Source organism: Pelodiscus sinensis, chromosome 2, assembly GCF_049634645.1.
Source record: "Pelodiscus sinensis isolate JC-2024 chromosome 2, ASM4963464v1, whole genome shotgun sequence".
NCBI classification, from domain to species: domain Eukaryota; kingdom Metazoa; phylum Chordata; order Testudines; family Trionychidae; genus Pelodiscus; species Pelodiscus sinensis.
In genome coordinates, this window is record NC_134712.1 from 21195120 (window position 1) to 21213824 (window position 18705).

Consider the following 18705-nt stretch of genomic DNA (forward strand, 5'->3'; position numbering starts at 1 on the left):
TGCTTATTAAGTTTGCAGATGATACCAAGCTGGGAGGGATTGGGACTAATCTGGAGGATAGGGTCATAATTCAAAATGACCTGGACAAATTGGAGAAATGGTCTGAGATAAATAGGATGAAGTTTAATAAAGACAAATGCAAAGTGCTCCACTTAGGAAGGAACAATCAGTTTCACACATACAGAATGGGAAGCGATGGTCTGGGAAGGATTACGGCAGAAAGGGATCTAGGGGTTATAGTGGACCACAAGTTAAATATGAGTCAGCAGTGCGATGCTGTTGCAAAGAAAGCAGACATGATTCTGGGATGTATTAACAGGTGTGTTGTGAGCAAGACACGAGAAGTCATTATTCCGCTCTACTCTGCACTAGTTAGAGGCCTCAATTGGAGTATCGTGTCCAGTTCTGGGCACTGCATTTCAAGAAAGATGTGGAAAAATTGGAGTGGGTCCAGAGAAGAGCAATGAGAATGATTAAAGGTCTGGAGAACATGACCTATGAGGGTAGGCTGAGGGAATTGGGTTTGTTTAGTATAGAAAAGAGACGACTGAGGGGGGACATGATAGCAGTTTTCAGATATCTAAAAGGGTGTCATAAGGAGGAGGAAGAAAACTTGTTCATCTTGGCCTCTGAGGATAGAACAAGAAGCAATGGGCTTAAACTGCATCAAGGGAGGTTTAGGTTGGACATTAGGAAAAAGTTCCTAACTGTCAGGGTGGTCAAACACTGGAATACATTGCCCAGGGAGGTTGTGGAATCCCCATCTCTGGAGATATTTAAGAGTAGGTTAGATAAATGTCTATCAGGGATGGTCTAGACAGTATTTGGTCCTGCCATGAGGGCAGGGGACTGGACTCGATGACCTCTCCAGGTCCCTTCCAGTCCTAGTATTCTATGATTCTATGAAATAACTAGCGCTATTCCGAAATAACTTAGTTCGCATCTACAGAGCAGGGAGGAACACCTGGGTTCTACCCCAGTCTGGCCAGACCCCTGCTGTCTGCCAGACCCCAGAATGTAGGGCGCCCCGGGAAAGCAGAGTGCATTGGTGAATGTGTGTCCTGCAGCATGTGTGTAAGATCACCCTGGCCTACAGAGTGAGCAAGTGAGAGAAAGAGAGATCACACGTACACTGCAGTGTGTGTGTGTGTGTGTGTGTGAGACACCGACCACCTTGGTCTGCTGTGTGTGTTTATAACAAAATCATTTTATCAATCACTGTTTCCACTCACATTTTTCATTGACCTCTCTTATGCACACTCATTGCATGACCCCTTTATTTAAAAAAATTGCAGCCCACATTTACAGAAAACGCACACCGCCCCGCACAGAAATTTCTGTGTATGGGCCTGTCTTGAATAAAAATGTCTCCAAATCAATTGAGTCCACTATTAAGTACATCAGAAAACAACTTTTCCACTCCTAATAACTACTTATGCTATTATTAATCATCATGTCAATTTATCAATAACATTATGTTGTATTTTTCAAGTCATGCAAATGGGCATTCTTATACAGCTCTTTGTTGACCACTTGTTTTGAATTTTGATGTGGTTTGGCTCTTTAGTTTGAAAAGGTTGCCGACCCCAGCTCCAGAGGCTATTAAAAGGATAATTGCCCACAAGTAAAGGTTCATAGAATCATAGATTCCAAGGCCAGAAGAAACTACTATTATCATTCCGCTCGATCTTCCATATGACACAGACCATAGAACTTTCCAAACTAATTCTTATAGCAGATCTTTTAGCAAAACATGCAATCTTGACTTAAAAATGATCATTTATGAAGAATCCACCATAACCCTTGCTAAATTTGTTCCAGCGATATTTACTCACTGTCAAAAAAATTTACCCTTTATATCCAGTGTGAATTTGTCAGGTTTCTACTTCTTGCCCTTAAGTTATAGGATATCTTTCTCTGCTAGATTGAAGAGTCCATTATTAAATATTTGTTCCTCAGGTAGGAACTTACATATTTTAATTGAGTCCCCCTTTAATTGTCGACTTGTTAAACAGATTGATCTCTTTAAGGAATGTTCTCTAATCCTTTAATCTTTCTCATGGCTCTTCTGTGAATCCTCCCCAATTTACCAATATCTTTCTTGAATGATGGGCACCAGAGAGACAGTATTCCAGTGGTGGTTGCACCAGTGCCAAATACAGAGGTAAAATTACCTCTCGACTCCTATTCAATTTTTCCTCTTTCAACCACAGCATAACATTGGGAGCTCTTTTTCAGTTGATTCTCTACCACAACTACCAAAATGTTTTCAGAGTCTCTGTTTCCTAGAATAAAGTCCCCCATCCTATAAGTATGGCCTATATTTTTTGTTCCTAGATGCGTACATTTACAAATACCCATATTAAAATGCATATTACTTGCTTGACCACAAGTTACCAAGAGATCTTCATCACTCTGAATCAGTCACCTAAACTCTTCATTCTCTTCTACTCCCTTGATTTTTTCTCATTTGCAAACATTAGCAGTAATGATTTAACAATTTGCACCAGGTCATTCATAAAAACTTTACCCACTGCAACACCAAGAATTGATCCCTGTGGAAGTCCATTGGAAACATCCACTTGATGACAATTCTTCATTTGCAATTACTTTATGATATATCGAATAATCAGTTTTAAATCTTTAAATGTATGACACGTTAATTTTAAATTCTTCAGAATGTTATGGCACCAAGTAAAATTTCTTACAGAAGTATTGAGCCAACTCTATTACTTTAATCACATTTGTAATCTCATTAAAAAAAAGGTTAGTTTGCCCTGAAAATAGAATCTATTTTCCAGAAATGCACCTTGATTTGCATTAATTATGCTCCTTCATTTATTTATTAATCAAGCTCCATGATCTTGCCAGTTACTGACGTCAAGCTGACAGGATGAACCTGAGTAATAATAGGTCTGTTTACACTTCTTTTAAAATTGGTATCACATTATCTTTCTTCCAATTTCTGAAAATTCCCCATTGCTCAAAGATTTATTGAAAATCAATATTAATAATCCAACACGCTCCTCAGAGAGCTCTTTTACAACTCAAGGATGCAAGTTAACTGGGCTTGCTAATTTAAAAATGTAACGTTAGTAGGTACTGTTTAACATCCTCCAGAGATGCTAGTGGAATAAAAAGTGTTCTCACAAGATGATGAGACTACTATATTATCTGGTTTCCCCAAATACAGAACAGAAATATTATTGAACTCTTCCGCCATTTTCTGCATTATTGATATTTCTATCATTTCCATTTGGTAATGGACTGGTATTATAGTCAGGTAATTTTAAAAATGTCTTTTTATTGTCCTTAATTATGCTTGCTACAGATTTCTCCCTGTATCCTTTGGTTTCCCTTATCGATTTTCTACAGTTCCGAACTTGTCATTTATATTCATTATTATTATTAACTTCTTCTTTCTTGCATTAGCTATATATTATTTTTATAGCTGCCTTCATTCCCCTCTAAATCAGGTCAGTTTTTTAACCAATATGGCCTTTCTACTCAATTGTGGCTTTTTGGGCATCCACTAAGACATTGTTAAATCATTCCTGACTACCATTCACATGTATCTAATTAAATTCTTCCTTCCAGGCTTAAAATTGTTTTCAGCTTTTCTGGACTTTTTTCTGCTTGCACATTATAAATGTGATCAAGTCATGATCACTGATACCCAAGCTAAAATTATTTTTTAGTTCTGTGATCAATTCTTCTTTATCTATTAGGACAAAGTCTAATACAGGCAGTCCCCGACTTACGCGGATCCGACTTACGTCGGATCCGCACTTACGAACGGGGCTCTCGCCCCGGAGGTCGAGGTAGCGGATTGCTACCTGCGAGCTCCGGGGCGAGAAAGCCCCGTTCGTAAGCTGCTCCGGTGCCCCTGGTCTGCTGGAGACCGTCTCCAGCAGACCAGGGGCACCGGGCGGGTTCCCGCGCTTCTGAGGCTTTGCCAGAGCAAAGCCTCAGGAGCGCGGGAACCGCCGCTGTTGCCGCTTGAGACCAGGTGCCTGTGGTCTGCTGGGGACCGTCCCCCTCTGGGTGTCCCGCACCTCTGAGACTTTGCCTTCGAAGTAGGAATAAGAGATCCTCCGGAAAAGGGTTTTTTCCGGAGGATCTGGCCAGTGTAGACGCTCTTTTCCGGCTTTTCTAAAAGCCGGAAAAAAGCGGCGGACATTTTTATTTAAATGCCACGGGGGATATTTAAATCCCCCGCGGATTTCCCTATTACGATCTCAAAAATTACCATGCCCCTTCCGGAAAAGGGGCCAGTGTAGACGTAGCCTAGGTGTGTGGGTTACACCAGTTAATAGCCCATCTTGTGTTTTCTCTGTTGGGACACTGATTCATAAGCATTCAAGATAATCTTCTGAGTTATCAGCATCCTGGAAACAGGTAATGACTTTTCCATCTGAGTTCCACAGCCACTACACTTTTATCTACTAAAATAATCACATTTCAACATTTCAATAATATGAATCATCCCACCAATTTTCAGTAATGCCAGCTAGATTGACTTTCTGTTTTTAAATGAGCATGTACAACCCCTCTTTTCGTGACTGAGTCTCCTTGCATTGATGTATAGACAATTCAATCATTTCTAATCATTGTCTCATAGCAACATGAGACCTGCCATATTGGGTCAGACCAATAGTCCACCCTATCCTAACAGTGGCCAGTACCAAAGCTTCAAGGGGAGTATACAGAGCAGGGAAGTTGGAATGATCCATCTCCGATCTTTCCCTCCTTTTAGGGTCTCCCCAAGTGTATGACTACATCCCTTTGCATCTTGACTAATAGTCATTGATAGACCTATCCTCCATCCTCAATTTACCAGCACTTATATGCAATTCTTTACATACAACGCATACATATATCATGCAATGATATTCATGATGAGTGAGTCACAAATTTTAATTGATACCTTATGCAATACACTTTTATAGTGCAATAATATTTTATATAATCAGTTGATTTCACTGTTTATTCTTTGGTTTTCAGAACTCTTGTTCTCCCCTTGGTGTATCTGGACCCAGAATGTCTCAGATACCTCAATAGAAGGACAAATCCTTTTAAACGTGCTTTCTGATACTATATTATCAACCAAATTCTAGAGAGATCTTACCTGAAATGTAAGCATGATATGCTTTATTCAAGTGACAGCACTCTAATAAGACAAGATAGAAAAGCATGGGATTTGTGAATCTAGTTTTCACTGACGTCTTCGCAGTTCCAAATTATTTAGTGAATTAATTCACTGAGCTACCTGCTAAAAGCTCATCCATGAATCCACTGGATACTGTACATTTAAAAGTTATTAAAATACAACTTACCTGCCTATAATCAGCAATATACTCGAAACTAGAGATGGAATTGAAACTCATCTTCCTGTTTCCATTAGCTAAACTACATCTGCTGGAATATTTTTCCCTACTGCAGGTTTTAATAACAGAAATTAAACTGGTGAGGACTTTTTCCCTCCTTTTTTGGTGCAGTTAATAAAAAATGCTTTCCAGGCACAGGAAGAGTGCAACATTTGCTCAGTTCAACTACAGCTGTTTTTCATATGGGCCAGTTCCAGAGATGTTATGAGGGATTTTAATCCTGGGAGGAGCTGGGCATAGTATGAAAAGGTTCTCTCACAGTATTTCCTGCTTTCCCAGTTATTAGAAAAACCTATCAAAATTATTAGTAACTTTTCACTAAAATTATTTTGTCCCCATTTATTTGGAATCAAAGACTTAAATGCATACAGCTTTTCCTTTCAATTTTAAAAAGTAATGGAGAACAAAGGGAGTATATTAAATCTTCATTTTTATCATTTTATAATCACTACACAAATGTAATGTACATTATAAAATAGAGAACTTTTAAAACAGAATATAGAGCAGCATCCAGTGGCCTGCAGGAAATTGGAAACTACAGAAATTAAACTACTTCTCCATGTCTCCCCGTAGTTAAACTATTTTTGCTGTATTTTTCCTCTGTAGGCTTTAACAACATCTTTTTCATTGGGTTTGGGGCAGGGAAAGGGGTTTCTGCAGTTAAAGAAAAAACAGTTGCAAAGTACAGGAGAACAGCTGTGTTGTTAAAAGGCATAGCCATGGGTTGGCCATTACGTCATCACTAACAAAACAAAAGGTAGGTCTACCCGGCAATCAGGAGATGTGATTGCAGCACAGGGAGATTGTGGAATCTCCATCTCTGGAGATATTTAAGAGTAGGTTAGATACATGTCTATCAGGGATGGTCTAGACAGTATTTGGTCCTGCCATGAGGGCAGAGGACTAGACTCGATGACCTCTCCAGGTCCCTTCCAGTCCTAGTATTCTATGATTCTATGACATGTAGACATACCTGCCCTAGCTTGCTAATACCTGCTGTAAAGTCACAACTGCTGTATTACATACCCAGAATCCCAGGCAGTCTTGTATTCAGGCAGATAATCTAGGCTACAGAAACTTTACTGCTATTTGAGTGAGCTATGCTGAGGTCTGCCTACACATCAGCACAGCAAATGTAGATATACCCTAAAAGACATGTGCATGCTGTATAATCCAGCCAACTAGCAGAGAAAGGTTCTTAAAACCTGCCCCTCAGCTGCACACCTGCATGTGGGCCATGAACAGACTCCCACAAGGAGTTCAATGGAAGGAATAGTCTATTTTAAATTATTGTATTCAGCCAGAATTTATTTGAATATATATATATATATATACACACACACACACATACATACATACATACACACACACACGGGACCTCCCTGGTCCAGCACCCTCAGAATTAGGATCAGGAATTTTGCCAGACCCCTGCCAGAAGCCCCCTCCAGCTCTGGCCCAACCACTGCCCTCCCAGCTGGTTCCCTCCTCGCTGAGCCCACTGCCCTGTCAGCTCCCGCTACCCTACCTCTGTGCACTGGTCTCCTGCTGTTGCGCCCAGCTCTTGCTGCTGTGCTGGGCAGCTCTGCTGCCTCTGCTCACTGGGCTCCCACTGCCACACCAGGCAGCCCTGCCGACTGTGTGCACACCTAGCTCCTGCTGCAGCACCTGGCAGCCCTGCTGCCTTTGCACACTGGGCGCTCAGTGCCCCACTGTGCAACCCTGCTGTCTCTGTGTAAGGCTCCTGCTGCCATGCATGGGGCTCCTACAGCCTTGCTGGGAAACCTCATTACCCTGCCAGCTTGCACAGATGTTGCCAGACCAGAGAGTCCCAGTTAAGAGAGTTTCAACCTGTGTGTGTATATTGACAGACCCAGCACAGGTGGCTACGGTAGTTTGGTAGAGCATAGACATACCAGGAGCTGAGTGAATGCTTTTCTGTTCCCGGAATAAACTGCCAGAGACTGCTGCCATGTAATCAAGTCAGGCAGGAACCTGAGACTAATTAAGAGCTCGCCTGAAGCAGCAGGCTAATCAGGCACCTGCAGACAGTTAAGACCTGCTGGGCTACTTTAAAAGGTTTCCCCTTAGCTAAGGAAGGGTGAAGGAGAAGAGTGAAGGGTTGAGAGGGGGAAGTAGTGAATTGCTGAGAAAAGAAAGACTGTACTGAAGCAGGAAAGATTCACTCTAGTACCAGGGAGAAGGTATTAGGGGAGTTTTTGGGGAAGTGGCCCAGGGAAAAGTCTGCTGTATTTGGCCTAGAGGAAAACCCCCATCAGTTAGGGGTGCTGAGTGTCCAGTTTTGAAGTGGACAGGCCAGTATTTGAGCTTTCTGTTCAGGAAACAAAAGGAGAAAATATAAGTGTCTAGTATTTTCTAAATAAGATGTAATATAGATTGTAATGTCAAGTGTGTCCAGTATTTTTGTTGAAATCATCTGGCTACCCTACCATCAGTTGCTGCTATCTAGACTGTCTGGGCTGGAACCTGGAGTAGTGGGTGGGCCTGGGTCTCCTCCCAAACCACTAAAAATTCTGCTGCTGGAAAGAGATGCCAGGGTAATGGAGGGGTTTCATCCCAATCCTTTTAACTTTCTCAATGATGAGTGTGTAAGCTGTGACTCTGTCCTTTAGAAAAGGTAAGAGGAAGTGTGGAGGGTCACAGTGAGCCTCTGAGGCATACCATAACTACCTAGAAGTGCAGGACCCATGTGGCACAGCCAAATGCCACAAGATTTGATAGATATAGATCCATCTTATTTTTTCCTCAAGCTATTCTTTCAGGGGCAGCACACTCTGAAGCCCACCCAACACTACCAGGACCCTGCCTGGTTTTCGTTGTCACATGATAAATCAAACTGCATAAGAAGAGACAGCATTTTTTTAAATACAGTTATACAATATATACTACGTCTACACTGGTGGCTTCTTCCACAAGAACAGCTGTTCTTGTGCAAAAACTTGCTGGGTGTCTACACTGCAGGCGCGTTCTTGCACAAGTAAATTTACAGTCTAGTGTCAGAGAACAGGGCTTTTCCGGAACAGTTATTCCTCTTCCCCTGAGGAATAAGCCCTCTTGCGCAAGAGCTCTTGCACGAGAGGGCAATGTAGACAAGCAACATGAATTTCTTGCGCAAGAAACCCCTATGGCTAAAATGACCATCAGAGCTTTCTTGCACAAGAGAGCATCCACACTGCCATAGACGCTCTTGCACAAAAGCACATCTCTTGCGCAAAAGCTCATGCCAGTGTAGACACACTTTTGTGGAAGACTCTTTGGCTATGTCTAGATTGCATCCCTTTTATGAAAAAGGGTTGTAGTCTAGACATAGCCTTTGTGCAAGAACTCTTCCGCAAAACAGTTCTTGTGCAAGAAGCTGTCAGTGTAGATGTAGAAAAACCTGGTGCTCTGCCAACTTAGCTGTCCACCTCACAATCTTTAGTGTATTTATCATCCCCAGGGATCGACAATTAATGTAATCTACTCGCCTATGGTGAGTAGATTACAAGACGGTGCAACGCGGTCAGCGCATGTGCAGTGCGGTCTGCACATGCACAGCGTGCCGAACCGCGTGGCTGGCAAGCGGGGCTCTCCGTGGTTTGGTGAGCCCTGATCATCCCAATACCCTGAAAAGTGCTACTCCCCCTCTAATTTTACAGATAAACTGAGGCCCAGAAACTTCCCAAAGTCAGAGAAAGTCTGATACAGTAGGGAACTGGACTCATTCCCTTAGGTTACCTCTATGCTGCACAGTTACTTTAAAAATAAGCTATTCCGCAATAGTTTTTCCAAAATAGCTAATTTCGAAATAGCACATCTACACTGTTGGGAAGCCTCCAAATTAGTCCAAGGAAGGCTTCCCTAATGTAGATGTGCTATCTTGCTATAGAGCCACAGGAGACACTGGGGAGGAATAACTTAGAGGGGCTATTTCAAAATAGCAGCAGTGAAGTGTTTACACACAGCTTACTTTGGAATTAGTGTTATTCCTCATAGAATGAGGTTTACACATTTTGAAATAAGCTGTCCATTATTTTGAAATAACTCCTCCTCCTAATAGAATGTGTCAGTGGCCCCTACACCTATACTCCAATGGATACTGGCCTAAACCTTGGGAATAATGTAGCCTGCAGCAGGAAGGACTGAAAAACTAATTTATGATTAGCTGTTGCCTGTAATACATATTCATCTAGTAAATTATGCAGCCAGTAGCTGTGTGTGTGCTAAGTTCGATTTCCAGACTGGGTGTCATGTCTCAAGTACACAAAGGACAAAAAGCTGAGACTCAGGTTGTGTGGAAACCAGTTTGTCTCTCTCATTTTAGGGTATTCTCTTCAACAAATAACTCTTATAAATCAATCCCTGCCTATGATAACAGAATCTCACAATATTGCAGGCTATGTCAGATCAAAGGCTGTGTAAAAATGTGCATTAGAAGGTTAGCTCTGGATTTTGAGGTTTTTTTCCAACTTTCCAGGATTGGCCAGGAACCTCCTGGAATCAACATCAATCTCCCTGTTGAAAGCAATCTGGGGGATTCTTTTAGGAATTTTTAAAGAAAATGATATTATGTCATACTGGGAAAAAAAATCTCTCTCAGTAGCTTTAGTCAGAGTTGGCAACCCTAATTCTGAGTGACTCTCAAATACAAGTATAGAACAGAGAGATTCTGATCCGAGTTTAGTTATCTGGCATGTCACATGATACTGACAGTGTTAAGAACATAAGAATGGCTGTACTGGGTCAGACCAAAGGTCCATCTAGCCCAGTAGCCTGTCTGCTGACAGTGGCCAGTGCCAAGTGTCCCAGAGGGGGTGGACTGAAGACAATGATCAAGCGATTTGTCTCGTGCCATCCATCTCCAGCCTCTGACAAACAGAGGCCAGGGATACAATTCCTACCCCCTGGCTAATAGCCTTTTATGGACCTAACCTCCATGGCTACGTCTACACTGGCCCCTTTTCCGGAAGGGGCTTGTAAATTTCACTAGTCGTCGTAGGGAAATCCGCGGGGGATTTAAATATCCCCCGCGGCATTTAAATAAAAATGTCCGCCGCTTTTTTCCGGCTTTTAAAAAAGCCGGAAAAGAGCGTCTAGACTGGCCCCGATCTTCCGGAAAAAGTGCCCTTTTCCGGAGGCTCTTATTCTTACTTCAAAGTAAGAATAAGAGCCTCCGGAAAAGGGCACTTTTTCCGGAAGATCGGGGCCAGTCTAGACGCTCTTTTCCGGCTTTTTTAAAAGCCGGAAAAAAGCGGCGGACATTTTTATTTAAATGCCGCGGGGGATATTTAAATCCCCCGCGGATTTCCCTACGACGACTAGTGAAATTTACATGCCCCTTCCGGAAAAGGGGCCAGTGTAGACGTAGCCCATGAGTTTATCTAGCTTCTCTTTAAACTCTGTTATAGTTCTAGCCTTCACAGCCTCCTATGGCAAGGAGTTCCACAGGCTGACTATGCACTGTGTGAAGAAGAACTGTCGCTTAGTTTTAAACCTGCTACCCATTAATTTCATTTGGTGTCCTCTACTCCTTATATTATGGGAACTAATGAATAACTTTTCTTTATTCACCCTCTCCACACCACTCATGATTTTATATACCTCAGTCTCCTCTTTTCCAATCTGAAAAGTCCCAGTCGCTTTAGTGTTTCAATTGTTCTGAAAGACAATCTTTAGCACACTGCATCTATGCAATCCCCGGAGCCATTACAGTGCAGTAGCAGAAGGAAGGAACAGCCCAGTGCTGCTGAATATGGCATCTAGAAGTCACCTGTTCACTGTCAGAAGATGCTGCCAGGGCCGGGCAACCATAAGTCTTCTTTTTCTTTGCTAATCTAATAACTGTAGCTGGAAATGAGCAAGATAGTAGTCATCAAAAATACTGGTATGAGGGTTCCCACTCTGTAGCATTTTCACTTCATCCCAGAAATGCAGGGCCTCGTTTTAGGGCAGGGAAGCCTGTTGAGGGAGGGGGTAGATATTCTGAGGAACAGGAGTCCCTTTTGAATTTAAGGCAATCCTTTAGCCCAGGTCAATGATCATCTGAGTTTTGCTTTAAGACCAAATCCAAACCTTGCTATCCTTGTGGGAGGAGGAGGGGGTAAAATTCATACCAGCCTTAACTGGTTAAAGAACAGTAATTCCCTCATAAGAGTCTTAGGGTATGGCTACACTATCCACCCTAGTTCGAACTAGGGTGGCTAATGTAGTCATTCGAACTTGCAAATGAAGCCCGGGATTTAAATATCCTGGGCTTCATTTGCATGTTCCTGGGCATCGCCATTTTTAAATGCCCAGTCGCTCGAACTACCTGCCCGTGGCTACATGCCGCACGGGCTAGGTAGTTCGAATTAGCACTCTTATTGCAGAAGGAGTAACGGTAGTTTGAATTAAGAGTGTTAATTTGAACTACCTAGCCCGTGCCGCGTGTAGCCGCGGGCAGGTAGTTCGAGCTACCAGGCATTTAAAAATGGCGGCACCCGGGAACATGCAAATGAAGCCTGGGATATTTAAATCCTGGGCTTCATTTGCAAGTTCAAATGACTACATTTAGCCACCCTAGTTCGAACTAGGGTGGCTAGTGTAGCCATACCCTTAGGCTGTGTCTAGACTGGCAAGTTTTTCCACAAAATGTGGAAAAAATTGCCAGCTATCTACACTGGCCGCTTGAATTTCCGCAAGAACACTGATGATCTCATGTAAGATTGTCAGTGTTCTTGCGGAAATACTATGCTGCTCCCGTTCAGGCAAAAGCCCTCTTGCACAAATGCTTTTGCGCAAGAGGGCCAGCGTAGACAATGCGGTATTGTTTTGCGCAAAAAAGCCCCGATCTCAAAAATGGCATTCGGGGCTTTCTTGTGCAAAACCACGTCTAGATTGGCATGGACGCTTTTCCGCAAAAAGTGCTTTTGCAGAAAAGCGTCCGTGCCAATCTAGACGCCCTTTTCCGCAAATGCTTTTAACGGAAAAACTTTTCTGTTAAAAGCATTTGTGGAAAATCATACTGGTCTAGACGTAGCCTTACTGTGTAAGGGCCCAATCCTGTGAAGTGTTGAGTGGCCTCCACTCATTTACTATGTCTACACGGAGGGAAAAGTCGGAAAAAGATATGCAAGTTGCAGTTCACAATTTGTGTATCTTTTTCAATTGTCTTCCGAAAGAGGCTTTTCCAACATTTGTCTCATCTACATGGAGCCAAATGGTGGGGAAAAACCCTCTTTCAGAACATCCCTTCTTCCTTGTAGAACAAGATTTACAGGGATGCTGAAAAAAAAAGTCTGCTTTTCTGAAATTTTTTTCAGAAAAGGAGACACATTCCCTGGACACAGCAGAGCTCTGCAGTGCAGACATAGCCTTTGTCAGATAAGTGAGGGTATGTCTACACTACCACCCTAGTTCGAACGAGGGTGGTAATGTAGGCAACCGGAGAAGCCTAGTCCGAACTACCTAGTCCGTGTAGCCGCACGGCACGGAGTCCTCACTAGCGGACATTTAAAAGTGGCGGTGCCCAGCTATATGCAAATGAAGCCCGGGAAATTCAAATCCCGGGCTTCATTTGCAACTCCGGTTGCCTACATTACCACCCTAGTTCGAACTAGGGTGGTAGTGTAGACATACCCTGAGAGTGGAGAGTACTCAGTAGCTCTCAGGACTAAATTTGATCCTGAATCCTGATCATATGCCACCTGAGGCATGTTGAGCATATGCAGCAAAGGAAGTACTAATAGGACTGAGCCCAAGAGGAAATAGCCCTTAAATCCTTTGGAAACAAGGACTTTACTGTTATGTACTATGTGATGCCTCACACAAAATAAGACAGTGTAAATATTACTGGCTGGTGAAAAGGCTAGTAAACTCACATACTGTTCACATGGAAGCTCATCCATGTGGCTAAACAACTGTTTCATCAGCATTCCCCAAACCAATCTACCATAATTCAAGTCATGCCACAAAATCAGTCCTTTGCTTACACATCTGTGATGGCTAGGAGGAGTGTTGGCCACCATTCGGTGATTAAAGGGTTAAACTCGAATAGCTAGGGGGTGTTGGCAGGGAGCCAGAAGAACCAATGGGATAGTGTTGAAATTTGAATTGTTAAGATATACCAGCCAGCTGTTTTTCCTTTGTGCAGTTTAAGCCAGGAGCTGAGGAAGCAGGATGTTTTAAATCCAGGCAGGACTATCATGCCTTCAAGGAATACAGGGCATAGAAATGGACTGGACCTTGAAGTGAATCGTCAGTAATAGGGAAAAAATAGTCGTGCTCAGTTTATTTTCTATGATTTGCTGATTGGTTAACTTCTGAGCTAATTCAGGTGCACCCCTCTCCCACATTCATTGTACCTAAACCACAGCCAGACAGGCTATGTTTCTCTGTGTTTTGTTTTTCTTAGTTGCTCTGTAACACCTAGCAACCAAATGCACTTTAACAAAAAATTTTGTTTTGTTAATAAAATCACCTTTTTTTGAAGGTGATGATTTGATACTTGTATCCTGAGAAGTAGCAGGAGACTTAGACTGAGAGGTCATCTATCAGAGACTGCAGGGTTTTTTGCCCCCAAGTGCTCTTGTGGTAAAAAGAGGTTGGGGTACTCCTCTGAAAGAAGTTCAAGTGACAGAACACTGGTTTTGTGTTCATCAGTTATAAATTCCCCATGGAAAATAAAATCGGCATCAGACCCAAGAGTATTCAAGCAGATGGAAGGAGAAATGCAGAAGTGGCCAGTTAGCTGATTTGCAGAAATGTTTGGGGGCCATACAGCTGATTTTCAGTAATATTCATTCATCCACAGTTGGATGTTTTTCCTAAGCATCTATTCCCCATAGCTCCTTATAGCCATCGCCACATGTGGAAGCACCTGTAGATCAAAAATAAATTATAAATGTTTACAGACACTTCAGTGTTTAAAGGTCAGTCTATTGTTCTAGCAAAACTGCCCATTTTTTTCCCCACTAGGGAGGATATTGTTCGGCCACCTGCCATGTTGTTCAAGTTGCTTTCTTGGCTGGCAGTATTTAAAGCCCTACAATACAACATAGCACACAAAAGGTTGGAAAGTGCCTGAGGAGTTTTCCTCCTGAGGCAAGCAGGGTCTGCAGAAGTTGTCAAGATTACCTTCTTAGTCTCTTGATGAGGGAATTAGGAAGACGACTTCAGCCTGCATCTCCATTTTGTACTTCCTTGCAGCTGTTTAGAAAGCAGCACTGACACCCCCCTGAGGAGACTGAGATTGTGTTGTCATGAGAGGTGGAAAAAGTGTTATACTAAAAAAAACCAAAAAAAACCCCACAATTCAGAGTGGAGAAGATAAAGACACCACAACTTCCATTTAGAACAGGCCTAATAATGGTAAGTAACAACCGGTGTTCCCTCTAAGATTTTTCCATCCATGAGCAGAGTGGGTTTGTCTTCTGCACCAATAGTGAGGTCATGTGCGCTTATTCGGATGTGTGCCACTGTGGCACCCAAGTTATTTATATATATATAAAAACAATTAAAATGGTATGGAGGAACGAATACTAAATCAAGGGATTAGTAACAAGGTGCAAGACTTTAAATGTTTGTTTAATATGAAGTCAAATAAAAGAAAACTGATACGGCAAAGTTTTCAGTATGTTAGATGAGCCTCAAGGCTGCTCTAAATCTGCACTGTCCGCAGTTCCGTAGAAGTCGTAGGAGGCCACGGAGCAGCGCACGGCTCATTCTGTGGCAACAGTGGCCAGAGCCTCCGGCCCTTTAGAATCACTGAGTCCCAGGGAAACTGCCCTCTCCTCCTGTCCCCCAGCCCGCCATTGACAAGCGTAGCAGGGCACTAGCTCCTGAGATCAGCAGCAACACATGCATGCCGCTAAAAGTCAGGCAGTGTTGCTGCTGTTTATCAGCTCTTTTGCTGACAAAATATTTCCAACCCCAAAAAGAGGCATTCACATTGTTATCAGGAGAGTGCTCCTGCCCATCACACACTGATCATGCTGGTACTTGCCACCACAAAACTTTTTCCTTGGGAGATGAGGGGTAACACCTCTGAAGGACATAAGCTTTGCCGTGCAGTAGCCAGTGTAGACATAGCCACGCCTGCTGGCAGACAACTGAGCTGCAGCGGCCTGAAAATTGCAGCTGTTCAGAACCCTGTGCACACACACTGACAATAACAGAATCACATGTACCTGAGCCATCACTGGGTCAATTCATGCTCAATATTTAGACAAGTGGCTTTCCTGTATAGTAAAAAACACTAGTATAGTATACTAGCCAGATAAATCAGCAGCTGGGGAGAGCTATTTATTATCAATTTGCATCTACAGTTAATTCATTGGGTCTTCTAACAGAACATTCAGACTCAAAATTATACTAAATAAATATAACAGTGGTTCCCAAACTTTGATACCGGGGACAGCAAACCTATTCACAAACTTTCGATGGACAGGAAACATTCATTTCTATATTCATTATGCAGATGAATATGCAAATGTGCAAAATATATGTTTCCCATCCACCAAAAGCCCAGTCCGCACAGGCCCCAGTGCCAGTCCTAATCTCTAGAGCCCCCCACTCCTCCACTACCCCGTAGGGCCAGCTACTGACCCCAGAATCCCCTGCATCCAACCCCCTAGTACCAGCCCCCCCCTTAGGCCCCTCCATCACTAGACCCCCCCCATACCAGCCTCCCGTTTCCAAAGCCCCACTGCACTGAACTCCCCCAGAACCTCCACCATCGCCAGCAGCCCCCAGTGCCAGCCCTGCCCCCATAGCCCTCTCCACTACTAGCTCAGCCTCCAGAGCCCCCCCAGCACTAGACCTTCCCAGAGCCCCTAGTGCCTGCCCTGCCCCCCTCACCTAGCCCTGCACTGCTGCCCATGTGGCGGCAGCTCTGGGGGCCAGGCTGGGGTACAGTGCCCAGCACCTTCCTCCTGCCATGGCTGTTGGATCTCCTCCCAGCCGCAGAAGAGCGGTTCACTGCACAATTGGAAGGCTGCAGGACATGGGGTCTCCCCCCCAGCATGGAAAAGTGCTTCTCTGTGCAACAGGAGGGCCACACGGAGCAGCTCTGCAAGGCCTTCCACAGCCGGCATGAAACCCTGCCCGGCGCTGGTTGGCTAAGAGGCAGGGTAGGACATGCCCCCACAGCCGCCGTGGCCTGGCAGCCAGGGGTCCACAACCTGGCAGCAGGCCATGTCCCAGCAGCTGGGAACCACTGTAATATAGGACTTTTTACTTACTATATCTAGAGGAAAGTGGAATGTGTCTTCTGGACTGTATTGGGAAGAGTAACCAGAAATGGGGGGTAGAGATGGGGGCTATTAATGACATCTGTAAGTTATGGCAAAAGCACAAGAAGCTTATAGTAAGCTGGTAAATAATGTTTGTACCAGTACTGGAAGATGAAGAATGCATTTGACAACAGTTTTACGTGCATGTAGTAGTAAAAAGTCACTGTCAATAGTGTCACAGAGACCAAGCAAGTAATAATTTCAGATTAATAATGTTTCAAGGAGGAATACAAAGGAAGAGTTGCCCAGAATGCCTCCTGCCTGCGCTGTTATTGTTACTATTAGAAGCACAACCAGCAACTTCTCATTTCTGCTTCAAAAAAAATCAGACGACCTTTACTCTCACCCCAGAACTTTTTTTTAAAGCCAAGAGTAATACAGAGATGCATATTTTAGATGGAAAGTGGCTTTGCTTTGTGCAGTGCTGAAGAATGTTTAGATTTTCCATATTCCACTGTTTAGGAGTACTACAGCAAATCTTTTTCCTTCCATTTTTAAAGATTCTTTTATTCCAGTATAAGTATGGGAGACTGAAGTTAATATCAAGTACATTAAGCATACCACCAACAACTGTAAAAACCCTACACTTCAGTCTTCAAGGACAGTTCAAAACAGTGATTCCATTTTGAATGCATCAGAATATAAATTTACGGAGTGAGCGCCAAAACTAGAGCTGTAATAACACAGCTCGCAAAATGTTACTTTGTGCGCATCTGTTCTTTTTTAAAGGGGTAAACATTTATTTGCATATATGTTTTCTCATTATTGCTGATTTTACAGCTGCGTGAGAGCAGAATCAGTCCCACTCACGACTAAGAAATGCTGATTTTGCTCTCACTTTATCAGATTCTGTCTTCTCTACCCCTCCCCCCCTCAGTGTTTGAGCCACACAGCCCTGCCCCAGAGTAGCTGCCCACTCACCATGCGTCTAGGGTTGCCAGATGGTTTAACCAAAAGTACCGAACACCCCCCCCCCCCCCGTCCAAAAAAACCCAACACACCGGGGAAAAAATTCTGTTGAGGAAAAAAAAGGGGGGGGGGGGGGGAGTTGAGAAAAAGAAAAAAAAAGGCTTTTTTGCCAGCAGCCATTTTGTTTTTCTTTCCAGCCACAATGCAGAACCGGGTAAGCAGGGGGGATTTGGGAGAGGGGACATCCAGGGGCCGAGGAGGGACCTGGGGGCTGTGTCTGGTTGCTGAGTGTCTCATAGGGTTGCCAGGTGTCCGGTATTTTTGCCTTCTGGCAGAGAAAAAAAATCAGAAGATACTGGACATTTTAGGTGTCCGGTATTTTCTGAATTTTTTTACCAGAGAGGAGGTGAAAATACCGGACTGTTTGGATCAATACCAGACAGCTGGCAATCCTACATGTGGCCACTGTCTCAAGCCCCGGTGGCAGCACCCCGCCCATCCATGGCCCCAAACCACGGCAGCAGACACTTGCCCTCCCACCTCCTCACAACCCCAAAGCCCAGCAGCAAGCAGAACAGCCATTCCCCAACACAGCCCCAGCTGCCAGAATAGCAGCCTCCCCGCCCCAGCCCCAGGCATGGGAGAAGCCATACCACTCACCTTCCAAATCCAGCAGGAAAGCAAGGGCTGCGGCGCAGCTGTGTGAAGGAGGTGGGCAGGCTTAGAATTTTTAGTGCATGGCTGTATGGGAGAGCTCCTTATAAGGAACACTGGTAACAACCCAGGGCTGGTGAAAATTTTCCTGGTAGGAACTGTAGAAGAAACAGGTGGGAAAAGGTGGGGGCCAAATTTGGACCTGTATACTTCATGAAAAGAGAGTGGGGGAAGACATAGGGAAATTCCACTTCTGGAGATAGTTTAATTTGCTACAACACACAACAATAATAGTGCCTAGAGCAAACAGCCTATCATTTATCTGAAGTGATAGCAAAGCTTCCATCTCAGTTCTAAATAGGTTCCATACGGATGCAATGTACACAATTACTGGGCCATTTGACACATCCTGCTAGGACTTCAAAACATTTTATTTTTAATTAAAAGCATTTACTTGTGCAAGTTCTTCTGCTTGGGGGTCTCAATTC

The 18705-nt window shown here is 43.6% G+C and overlaps 1 long non-coding RNA gene across 4 annotated transcripts in view; it reads right to left on the reverse strand.

Annotated features, from left to right (window-relative positions):
- The window catches only part of LOC102445388 (uncharacterized), a 124670-nt gene extending 106288 nt beyond the window's left edge, over positions 1-18382 (reverse strand). For all 4 annotated transcript variants that reach the window (XR_012901240.1, XR_332998.4, XR_003087009.2 and 1 more), the window contains exon 1: positions 18224-18382. This is a non-coding gene — a long non-coding RNA (uncharacterized LOC102445388). The remainder of the gene's footprint in view (positions 1-18223) is intronic.
- Between the last annotated feature and the right edge of the window lie 323 nt (positions 18383-18705).